Genomic DNA, 12114 nt, shown 5'->3' on the forward strand with positions numbered 1-12114 from the left:
CTCTTTTTATTTTGCCAGGAAAAAGAAGACGTTTAAGGAGCTCGCCCCGTTTTTCTAAAGAAAGGCCAGTTTCATACCGAGAGTAAAAAAGGCACAATCTTGGAATAAGGGTGGGCACTTAATTTGCATATCACATTATAAAAGAATTAAGTTTATCGTAAGTAATGTAATTTTGTTGCATGCTGATAAAAACTATGAATTAGAACCACCCGGTTGGAGGGGTGGCTGAGTGGGTGGTTCAGTCAGCGAGGTTGAGGCTTAACTCATGTTAACTCGGGACTCCGTCATGTTCTCAGGGTCCTGGGATCCAGCCCCTCTTGCTCACCCTGGAGCTGGCTTCCGTGTTCTCTTTCCTTTTCCCTCCGTCCCTCCCCTCAGCTGGCTCTCTCCCCCTAAAAATAAATAAGTACATCTTTTAAAAAAACAACAAAAAAAAACCCTTGAAAACCATTGATTTGGCCCTGGTTTTTGGAGCCAAATTTAGGTTATAAAAACCAACTGCTCTTTACAAAGTATTTTGGGGTAAGTCACCCTTTAGCAAACTATCCCATTTGAAAAATGAGGGTATATGAGAACTGGAGGCATGTTAAATGCATAGTTTACATTGCTTCATAAAAAATTGTGATCGTTCTCACTCACCTGCTTGCTTTCCGAGGTTTAAGGACCTAGAGGGCAGTCATCACACACACATGCCCTTTTATGTTAATAAAATCAAGTTTAGAATAATGTGGAAGAGGGGTGCTTGGGTGGCTTAATAGTAGAGCATGGGACTCTTGATCTCCAGGTAGTGAGTTCAGCCCTACCTGGGGCATAGAGATTCCTTAAAAAGTAAGTAAAAAGATGAAGCTTCTTAAGAAATAATAAACTGGAAGAAATCAAAAGCTCGACAATAATCACCACATGTACCACACCACACTACCCAAATTGTTTTAAGTAGGGGAGGTGATGTATTTTTCAGTTAGACTTAGAATAATACTCCTTCTCTGCTCATCACCAACAGGTGAATCCAGTAAATAATTTTTAAACTGATTTATTAATGACAAATATTAGTTTCAGTAGTACAAAATAATGATCGATATACGTATATGCTGAGATGATCACCTCAGTGAGTCCAGTTAACATCTGTCACTATATAATTGCAATTTTTTTTTTCTAATGATAAGATTACTCTCTTAGCAACTTTTTGGATTATTTATTTATTTATTTTTAAAGACTATGTTCTTTTTTTTTTTTTAAGATTTTTAAAATTTATTTATATTTGACAGAGACAGATCACAAGTAGGCAGAGAGGCAGGCAGAGATTGAGAGGAGGAAGCAGGCTCCCCGCCGAGCAGAGAACCTGATGTGGGTCTTGATCCCAGGACCCTGAGCCAAAAGCAGAGGCTTTAACCCACTGAGCCACCCAGGCGCCCCAGCAACTTTTTTTTTTAATTTTATTTACTTACTTATTTGCCAGAGACCACACAAGCAGAGGGAGCAGCGGGCAGAGGGAGAGGTAGGCTCTGTACCAAGGCTGAGCCAGGAGCCTGATGTGGGACTCAATCCCAGGACCCTGGAATCATGACGTCAGCTGAAGGCAGACACTTAACCGACTGAGCCACCCAGGCGTTGCTCTTAGCAACTTTCAAATATGTAGTACATACTTTCTTTTTTTTAACTGTAATCACGATCTGCACATTAAATATCTATGACTTTTAAAAAATATTTTAAAAATTTATTTTAGAATGCACTTATATATGTGCATGCAAGAGAGAGAAGGGGATGGAGGGGGAGGGGGAGAGAGAGAATCTCAAGCCCACTCAGCGCTGAGTTCGGAGCCCAGGGCTTGATATTATGACCCTGAGATTATGATGGGATCTGAAATCGAGAGCCAGATGCTTAACCCACTGAGCCACTCAGGTGCCCCACTGTGACATTTTTGTAACTGGAAGAGTGTGCCTTTTGACTGCCTTCACCCATTTCCCCCCTTCCCCAAACATTCTGTTCTCTATTTCTATGAGCTCTGTTGTCTTTCTGGTTTTATTTTTATTTATAATTTTTTAATTTTATTTTATTTTTAATTTTTATTTTTTTAAAGATTTTTATTTATTTGACACAGAGAGATCACAAGTAGGCAGAGAGACAGGCAGAGAGAGAGGGGAAGCAGGCTCCCCGCCAAGCAGACAGCCTGATGTGGGACTTGATCCCAGGACCCTGAGATCATGACCTGAGCTGAAGGCAAAGGCTTAACTCACTGAGCCATCCAGGTGCCCCAAGATTCCATTTTTAATGACTGAAAAATACTCCATTTTTCTTATCCACTCATCAATTGGTAGACATTTAGGTTCTTACTATATCTTTGGGTGTTGTAAATTATGCTGCAATGAATGTGTGGGTGCATGCCATTAACCCTTCAACAACATGGGTTTGAATTGTGTGGACCCACTTATATGTGAATTTTTTTTTTCAATAAATAAAGTATGATACTGTAAATGTATATTTTTTCTTAGGATTTTTAACATTTTTTTCCCTAGCCTAGTTTATAGTAAGAATACAGTAGATGATACATATGCCAACTATGTAACCGGTTGAGGGTTGGTGTGCCCCTAACTCTCACATTGTTCAAAAGTCAACTGTATATCTTTTTTTTTTGGAGTTAATATTTCATCTTCTTCAAATAAATACAAAGAAGTGGAATTACTGGGTCATAGGGCAATACTATTTTTTTTTATTTTTTGAGGAACCTCCACACTGTTTACCATAGTGGCTGCACCAGTTTGCATTCCCACCAGTAGTGCACGGGGAGTCTTTTTTCTTCACAACCTAACCAACCCTTTGGTTTCTTGTCTTTTGGATTCTGGTCTTTCTGACTGGTAATGGGGTGATGTCTCATTGTAGTTTTGATTTTTATTTCCCGAGCGATCAGTGATGGTAAACATTTTTTCATGTGTCCCAACATTTTTTTCATGTTGGCCATCTGGATGTCTCCTTTGGAAAACTGTCTATTCAGGTCCTCTGCCCGTTTTTTAATTGGATTGTTTGGTTTTTGGTGTTGAGTTGCATACGTTCTTTATATATTTTGGATATTAACCCCTTTTTGGACATACCATTTGCAAACATCTTCTGCATTTACTAGGTTCCCTTTTCGTTTTGTTGATGATTTCCTGTGCTATGCAAAGCTTTTTATTTTGATGTAGTCCCAGTCGTTTATTTTCTGCTTTTGTTTCCCTTGCCTTGGGAGATATCTCCAAAAATGTGTTGCTAAGGGCAGTGTCCAAGAGATCGCTGCTTATGTTTTCTTTCAGGAGTTTTATGGTTTTGGGTCTCATATTTAGGTCTTCAATGCATTTCGAGTTTCTTTTTGTGTATGATGTAAGAAAGTGGTCCATCTTCATTGTTCTGTATGTAGCTGTCCAGTTTTCCCAACACCATATATTGATACAACTGTTTTTGCCCCATGTTATATTCTTGCCTCCTTTGTCATAAATTAATTGGCCATGTAGGAGAGGGGTTTATTTCTAGGCTTCCTCTCCTGTTCCATTGATCTATGTGGCTATTTTTATGCTAATACCATACTGTTTTGATTACAGTAGCTTTTATATCTTGAAATCTGGGATTGTGATGCCTCCAGTTTTGTTCTTCTCAAGATTGCTTTGGCTACTCCAGGTCTTTTGTGCTTCTACACGAATTCTGTGGTGGATGGATGTAGTAATATATGATTGTTGTGTTAATCTGCATTTCTCTGATGACTAAAGAAGTTAAGCATCTTTTCACATACTTACTGGCCAGATTCTTCTTTGATGAAGTGCTGTGTAAGACTTTGGTCCCTTCCTTCCCAGAGGAGATTTTTATTAAGTTACTTTTTTGATTCTTTCTTACCACATTATAGGCATACTTGGCTATATCCTTTGGATATGAATTCTTTCTTAAATCTATTGCAAATATTTTCTACTCTGGCTTGTTTTCCCTTCTATCAATAGTGTCGTTGATGAACAGAATCTACTTTCAGTGATACCAATTTATCAATCTTTTCCTTTGTGCTTGGTGTTCCTTGAAGTTGACACCATTATTATCAACCTGTTTTTACAGAGAAGTTAATTGAGGTTCTTGGCACTGGAACTCCAGAGGCCAGGACTACAGTGCGGTAGGCCTACGGCAGCGATGACTCCGCTTCCTGCGAGTGTGCCCCACATGTAACACGGCTTAGCTGCTGTCTCCTCATATTTTGAGCCCTGGATGCCTCACTTACCTCAACCTAGCCCTGGCCCTACCAAGGTCTTGAATTACCTCCCTACATGTATCACTGCTTTGCAGGCTAGAGCAAAATAATTCTAATTGGGTTCTTCGAGTTTGGAATTCAGGAGCTTGAACTAAGTTTTATTTCATTGGCAAATGGTCATCCTGCTCCAGCTACTAAACAGGGTACCTGATGAAAGGTACTGAGGTCCCCGCTTACTGTGTTCTCCGTTTTCCTGAATAGGTGACTGAATTCGTTTCAGTCCTAGCAGAGTCTGAGACGCAGACGGTGTCCCATGACTTACTTAGGAGAAGTTCAGGAGCCTCCCAAGAACTTTCAAGAAGCGTGTTGACTCGCGAGGGTGGGGAGGGTCCGCAGCTCCCGGGAACCCCAGCGGACTGGATGCTAAACTGGGCGTCGGCGAAAACCTGGATTAAGGATCGCTGGGCCTCGGCGCACGGAGAGTTATCCCGCCCTTTCCCGAACCTCCTTGCCGAGTCTTCGCCCCAGCTCAGGCAGGGCGCAAACTGAAAGTGGAAAACCGCGGGGCTGTCGGCCGCCCTGCGAGCCTCCTGCCCCGAGACGAGGTGAGTGGGAGGCTCTGGGTCTTTTCTATCTGGAGTGATACGTGGTGGGGACTGGGTCTCCAGGGCAAGAAACCAAAGGAGACTTCCTAGGGCGCACGGAAGCTGGGAAGCTGCCCGCCTGACTCCCAGCCGCAGGACGACTCCTCTTTGTGCCCAGAAGGGAGTGTGTGTCCGAGAAAGACGAAGTTGTGCGCTGAAAAAGAAGCCAAGTGTGTTTTCGGAAACCTTGGGCAGCCCTTTCCAGAGACACCGCCTGTGATTTAAACCCCTCAGGGGCAGGAAAAGCACTGGTGGGAGGCGGGGGATGCGCCCCGCAGCAGCCGGGAAAGGCCCGCGGGTCCCCGCCGCCGGCCACTGGGGGATTGCATGTCCCTCCCCTCCGCCACGATCTTCCCAGCCCGGCCAGTTCCAGAACACCACTCTGCCCTGGTGTATGGCGAATTGCATCCTTCTGCTCCACATCCTCGCTGAGAATCACTTGTTGCTGGAATGCTGTGCTGAAGTGATAGCGATTCTGACCTCCTAGCTATAGCGGGCGACGCGTATTTCGTGGAGAAAATGCCACGGGGGGAGCCCTGAGGACGGCAGGCTTTCGTTATCCATACGCAGTCCATTTCTTCGTTATTCTTGAACCCGATTCGAGCTCATTTTGTGTAAGATGTAGAAAGAACATCGATGTGATTTTCATTTTCTGGGCATCTTTTAATGATTCTTGAATATGTAGCAAATGTCACGCAAAATGACTGTTTTCCTTAACATCACAGCTCCCAACAGACAGCCCTCTAATCTCTGCCACATCTCCCTAAAACCCGTGCGGTGACTTGGCTGGTTAATTTCATTTGCGGAGTGCATACGCTCTGGCTAGGTCCGGGGCAAGTTCATTGGCCTTGCATGCCCTTCCTTTCCTCAACAGGGGACCACCAGAAGCTCGTGACCAATCTTGGGCTTGCTCGTGATGTCACACTACAACTAGGGCTTGTTTCTGGTCCATCCCGTGGTCTCTCAAAGGGAGGGCTTTCAGTTGGGTCCCGGCTATCCACATTGAATAAGCAACCCAGGTATTTGCACACCGAAGTGGCAGACCCACCAATCTAGAAGCACCCTCACCTCTATTTCAGAACTTTCTCTTCTCTCCTGCAAGCCACAGGCAATGTCCTTGCGTCAGAGGTTCATTAACATCTCCATTTTTGAAACTGCTGTAGTAACTCTTCCTTTGCTGGCTTCCTGCTAGATGGCAGTGTGTAACAGTGAATTAAACACACAGCCTTAACTGTTACTCTTATTATGGCTCATCTTTTATTCTTCATTAAAAAAAAAAAGCTGTTTATCCTACAAACAGTACATTTTTAAAAATTAAAACTAGGATTAAATATAGAAAATAAACAAGAACATAGTTTGGACAGACAGTAATGTTATTTGCATATGTGTTAAGTGTTGCTCAGATGCAGACTTTTCTAACCCATGTTTAAATGCTTTCTAAATGCGGAATGTAAAGTGTTGATTTCCATGGGAATGCAATACCTAATTCAATTACTGGCATTTTCCCATGAACATTATACTGTTTCTGAACATGGCGTTGTTAAACGTTAAAAAATATGTACATATATGAGTCTGTCTTTAGTTACAGTGTTTTTAAGATGTTTATTTCTTGGAGAATAAAATTTGAGTTTTCAAAAGTTAGTGCGGAATTACTAAAAAAGGAGAATGAAGATAAAGTAACGCTAAACTTGTTATATAGAAATATTTTATATTTACAGGACTCTTGGTTTATAGTGACTCAAATGGTCTTGATCAATGTCTCTTTACTGGACCAGTCTTTCTACAGTGGAGAGTTTTTGCTCCTGGGCAGTATTTGTGGGATAAGAAAGCTTCATTTTGGAACCCCAGGAGATCCCCTGGTCCAGCCCTTAGTCTGAAGTGTTAGTTAGCCCCACTGTGTTAGTGTTATCTAACATGTGCCTCACTCATGATTACTTAAGTGGTCAAAGCAGATGAGGGATTTCAATTCAGAGCTTTTGCCAGGTAGGAAGATTGTTACATCGTAGCCAAAAAACTCTTCTTGGAGAAAGAACAGTTACTAAGAAGACCTTAGAAGGAGAAAGATGAGAAAATCTTGCCCTTCAGGAGCTGGCTAAGTTCTTGGTGTGATACAGAATCTTCACAGTTTTGTGCCCTCACCTCCATTTTAAAAAAATCTGTTCCCTTTGAATGCTTCTATTTGGGGTTGCATATCAGTCTTTTTCTGTGTTTTGCTTTTTTTGGGGGTCTGAAATGTTTTAATTTAGTTTCTGCATTAAGTAGCACCACTAAATGAAGTTATATAATTACTGCATAATTTGAATGCTTCAGCATGTCCAGAATTTAAGTGTTAAGAACGGCATCACCTTCGGTTCTACAATAGAGATGTGAAGGTCTCAGGCTGCAAATTCTCCCCCGCTCCCCATCCTTAATTACCAGCCTGGCCTCATGTGACTGCTAGTATCCCTTTATCTCTCCTTACTTATCAGTCTCACCTGAAATGTGTGCTTGGTAGAAGAGGATGGCCTTCTCAGATAATCTGCAACTCTAAGCACTCTAGTAAAAATAAATGCTAAGCAAAATATGAAGTCTTTTTTAAAAGAGTGAGGAAAATGAGCACCGATAAATGTCAGTAAAGAAAATTGGATGAGGGGTGCCTGGGTGACTCAGTAGGTTAAAACTTCTGCCTTTGGCTCAAGTCATGATCCCAGGGTCCTGGGATCAAGTCCCACATCAGGCTCTCTGCTCAGCAGGGAACCTGCTCCTCCCCACCCCCCCTCTCTGCCTGCCTCTCTGCCAACTTGTAATCTGTGTCTGTCAAATAAATAAATAAAATCTTAAAAAAAAAAATTGGATGAAAGTGGAAACGAACCACAATGCCATGTTCACCAGGTGCCCAAGGAACAGGTGCAAGTACTAAGGAAGTCTTTAGCAGATTAAGTATGTCAGCTTTTTAGTGTTCAACTAGTGTTTTATATATATCCAATAAAACAACTTTAAAGAAATGTTCCTGAAAACTGCCAGCTTCCTGCATTCTTTCTGCTGCTGTGATGGAAACAAGCACGATATGGACCTAAATCTCCCAACTTGTTATTGGAAGGTGTAAGGCTGGCCAAAGCAGGGGTCTGGAGAGTCTAGGAGAATGTCTGGGATAGTGAAGGTGGTGTGGTTGTGCTAGGCAGGGGTTAGGGCACAGAACAGGAAGCTACATTCCAGCAATAGTCGGAACAAAGGCTGTGCCTGGCGGAAGCTGGAGAAATAGGGCAAGGTCCAGGGAATCTTGTTCTTGGAGCTAATACATTTGATCTTTATCTTGAAATATGTGGGAAGCCACTGATGGATTGTAATCGGAGGAGAGAAATCGCATTTACATCCCAGAAACAACCCTACAGCCAGGTGGTGAGTGCAAGGGGTCAGACTGGTAGGAATGCCAGTTGTCAGGTTTTGGAGAAGCCAAATAGGAATGAAAGAGGAGTGTTGATGAGGACAAGTAGCTGAAGGGAGTGGTTGAAAAAGCTTCTGGAGAGCTGTCCAAAGCCCTCAAACCTTCCCTCCTGCCTGCCATCATCTGTCTTTCTCAGAACAGCAATGTTTAAGGGTTGTTGTGAGGATTTGCACATAATAAAATGAAAACATGCTTTGGGAGAGTCAAGCCTACTTGAGAGATTGCACCTGAGTGGGTATAATTTAAGCTTGGTAATTAGATATGGTTCTTTTAAAGATGCTCGCTGGTCTAACCTTAAGCTCTCTTTATTATTATTTTTTTAAAGACTTTATTTATTTGAGAGAGAGTGAGAGAGAGCAGGAGAAGGGAGAAGGTCAGAGGGAGAAGCAGACTCCCCAAGGAGCTGGGAGCCTGATGCAGGATGAGATCAGAGGACTGTGGGATCATGACCTGAGCTGAAGGCAGTGGCTTAACCAACGGAGCCACCCAACTGTCCCTTAAGCTCTCTTTAGACAGTCAGTTGCTTATTAAGGCCATCGATGCACAGGTGCCTAGAGGAAAGATGATCAAAGGAGTCTTCCCAGGGCTCCCAGCCCCGGCCTCACCTCTTTCCCCTGCCATGGGGACAGGGAGGGAGAGGCAGAGACACATGAAGTATCAGGGTCAGAAAACCCCATGCGTCTCCCAGGGTTACCTTCTCATTTTATATTCAGGGCAGAAATCATCTTCTGGGTCCCATTTCTGAGACCCTTAACCCATACCTTGGACTGGCACTGCAAGGCTGAAATTTGAGGCTGGCATCCTCAGACTGCTAATTTGCTCTAAGATCCCTTCTCTGTCCATTTTAATTCAAAACAAAGTGGAGAAAGTTGAAATTATTTTAGGGTGAAGGTCTTGCTGGTTTTGATGGACTAGCGCCTGCAGGAGTGTGGGCTGGTCATGCTCAGCTTCAGACCCCGCTCTGGGCAGCAGATGGCCGGCCCCAGGCAGTGCACACGAGCCAAAAAATGCATTTCAGAAGCTCAGCTCTCGGGTCAAGAGGGTTGGATAGCCAGCGTCCATTTCAGATGTTACCTACCATGCTTGTCTGAACAGGCACATATTGCTTCCTCTGGGAAAGGAGTGTTCTGGGGCACCCTTTTGGCGGACTCCGAGGTTCACCCTGCAGGCAGTGGGGAAACAGGAGGGAGCTTTCCTCCCGGAGTCCATTGCATGGCGCTTACTGACTTTCACCACACTCTCTGCAAGCCCATCTGTCCCACCAGTGGGGGGACTGGTGACTGGCTGACAAGCTCCTTGGTAATTGATACCATAAATTAGATTGATGTGCACCAAGGTCTGGTTGATGGCTGCATGCTATAAATCGTGATACTGTCTATACTAACCTAGACTCTGTTCTTTAGAATAGTAGCAGGCTCGGTCTCTGAGACCTCACTATACCTCTGGCTTTAGGAGTATAACTAAATTGCGAATTTTTGGATGAAAGTCAGTGTGTAACCTTAAATTCCTCTGTCATAGTTCGTACGGTCATGTAAAGACTCAAAATGGCCCTACCTAGGAAGGACGCTAGGACAGCATTGTGATAGCTGTAAAAATACCCCAAACTAGGTCCTCCCCATTTTCACCCTATCTTTTGTTTTCCTTTATTACTGGCCCTCTTGGACTCCTAACAAACGGTCACTATTTCCCCCATCTCTTTCCTTTCCCATGAGCCTGGAGACAAACGACCTCATTTCTAGACCCACTTCAACCTATAAAAGCTGTGATCTTGGGCAAGGCACTTAAACTTGCTGAGGCTCGGTTTCCTTATTTGTGGGAACTGAGAAGAAAACCTGCCTCGCTTACTTTACAAGGTGGCTATCCATAAGATTGAGTGGAGTGATATATGGTAAAATCTTCTGAAGATGATAGAGTTTTATACCCACTTAAGGTGGTAATAATTCATTACCTAATCTGGATTACATTAATTACAGCTATAATAAATTGCTTTTGCATATAAAACAGAAATTGGATCATCTTCCTGTAACGCAAGGGAAAGAAATAATGACAGTTTTTACTGTGATGAAACTGAAGCTTAGAAAGATTTAGTAACTTGTCCAAATTTATATTCTATGTAAATGACAGAGCCAGGATTGAAACCCTGAGTGCTAGCTCCACATTTTAGGTAGTTAAGAGCTACTAGCATCACCTGAGTAGAAGGGAAGGCAGTTTTCGGGTTCTTACAGATTTTTGTTATTTTTTTCTCTGGTTCTACCAGCTCACCAAGAGCGATTGTATACAGCTTTTTCTCTGGTGAAGGCACATAATCTGTGTTAGTATTATTGGGTGTGAATTTTATAGTCTCAAGTGTCAAAAATATAAAAGAATACATGAACCTCAGAATCTGAGTAGTTCCTGGTTGTTGTCGTACTTACCAAAGTTGTAGTGTTGGGTAAGTTAATTTACTTTCTTCAAATTGGGTTTTCTCATCCTTAAAAATGAGGACAGCAATTTTTTCTTCATAGAGTTGTGGGAGGATTGAATGATCTTATGCATGCTGGGCACTTAGGAAGGGCCTCGCTTACCAGAGGTCACTCAACAAATATTAGTGATCTTTTCTTTGCCAAAGAGAGAGTGTTTCTCCTTTTGAAGTTCCAGTGGCTGAGGCAGCAACATACCTTATATGAATTCAGCTTTGTTTTACACTTAAAAGTATAATAAGAATGATAGTGAATATTTAAAAATAAGTTATCCAGTAATTATTGGACATTATGTGCCACACTCTGAAACAAGTGTCATAGTACTCTTATCTCGAATATAATTCTCAATAACTTTCTGATTAGGCACCCTTATTATCTACATTTTGGAAAATGAGACTTTTAAATAAGATTTTTAAAAAATCTTTAAAAATAAGTTAAAAAAATTTTTTTTAATTTTTTAAAAGATTGTATTTATTTATTTGACAGACAGAGATCACAGGTAGGCAGAGAGGCAGGCAGAGAGTGGGGTCGAAGGGAAGCAGGCTCCCTGTTGAGCAGAGAGACCGATTCGAGGCTTGATCCCAGGACCCTGAGATCATGACCTGAGCCAAAGGCAGAGGCTTTATCCCACTGAGCCACCCAGGCGCCCCACAAATTTTTATTTATTTTTAAATATTTTATTTATTTATTTGACACAGAGAGAGCATGAGTGAGTACAAGCAGGGGGAATAGCAGTCAGAGGGAGAGGGAGAAGCAGGCTCCCTGAAGAGCCGGGGATGTGGGACTCCCTCCCAGGATCCCGGGATTGTGACCTGACCTAAAGGCAGATGCTTAACCAACTGAGCCCTCCAGGTGCCGAAATTTTGAGAGGACGGTTAGACCAGCTGGGGAGTTGAGATTTGAATCCTGGCAGGCTGAGTCTAGAGCTGTTCTCTTAGTTACTATGGGTTGCAGAAGTTTCATGGGGAAAAGAGGAAAAACCCACCATTGGTGATGTCTGAAACCAAGATTCATTTTTTTTGCAAGGGACTTAGCCTGAACTTAAAAGTAAATCAGAGTAGATGCACGAGAGGGGAGCCCACCTTAAAGACTGGTATTTTTCACCAGGATTCCACATCATTTTTATATTTCTAATTATATCTTTGATGCTGTATCTGGGAGATGTACAATCAGATCTTAGAACCAGATGTTTGGGGTACTGTAAAACAGCGTAAGGAATGTTGATCCTTGGGGTGCCTGGGTGACTCAGTGGGTTAAAGCCTCTGCCTTCGGCTCAGGTCGTGATCCTAGGGTCCAGGGATCAAGTACCGCATTGGACTCTCTGCTCAGCAGGGAGCCTGCTCCCCACCCACCTCTGCCTGCCTCGCTGCCTACATGTGATTTCTCTCT

General features: G+C 42.8%; 1 protein-coding gene across 6 annotated transcripts in view; it reads left to right on the top strand.

Annotated features, from left to right (window-relative positions):
• Window positions 1-12114, top strand: part of FUT10 (fucosyltransferase 10) — a 148192-nt gene that overhangs the window by 457 nt on the left and 135621 nt on the right. The window contains exons 1-2 of one of the 6 annotated variants that reach the window (XM_059156363.1): window positions 4546-4803; window positions 5717-5861. The exons of 1 other annotated variant lie outside the window; for it this stretch is intronic. The gene's annotated coding sequence lies outside the window, so the exon portion shown is untranslated. Of the gene's footprint in view, window positions 1-18; window positions 158-4524; window positions 4804-5716; window positions 5862-12114 lie in introns of those variants that run through there. 4 more of the 6 variants (XM_059156362.1, XM_059156361.1, XM_059156366.1 and 1 more) reach the window with 4 other exon arrangements.

The sequence above is a fragment of the Mustela lutreola genome, chromosome 18 (assembly GCF_030435805.1).
Source record: "Mustela lutreola isolate mMusLut2 chromosome 18, mMusLut2.pri, whole genome shotgun sequence".
Lineage (NCBI taxonomy): Eukaryota > Metazoa > Chordata > Mammalia > Carnivora > Mustelidae > Mustela > Mustela lutreola.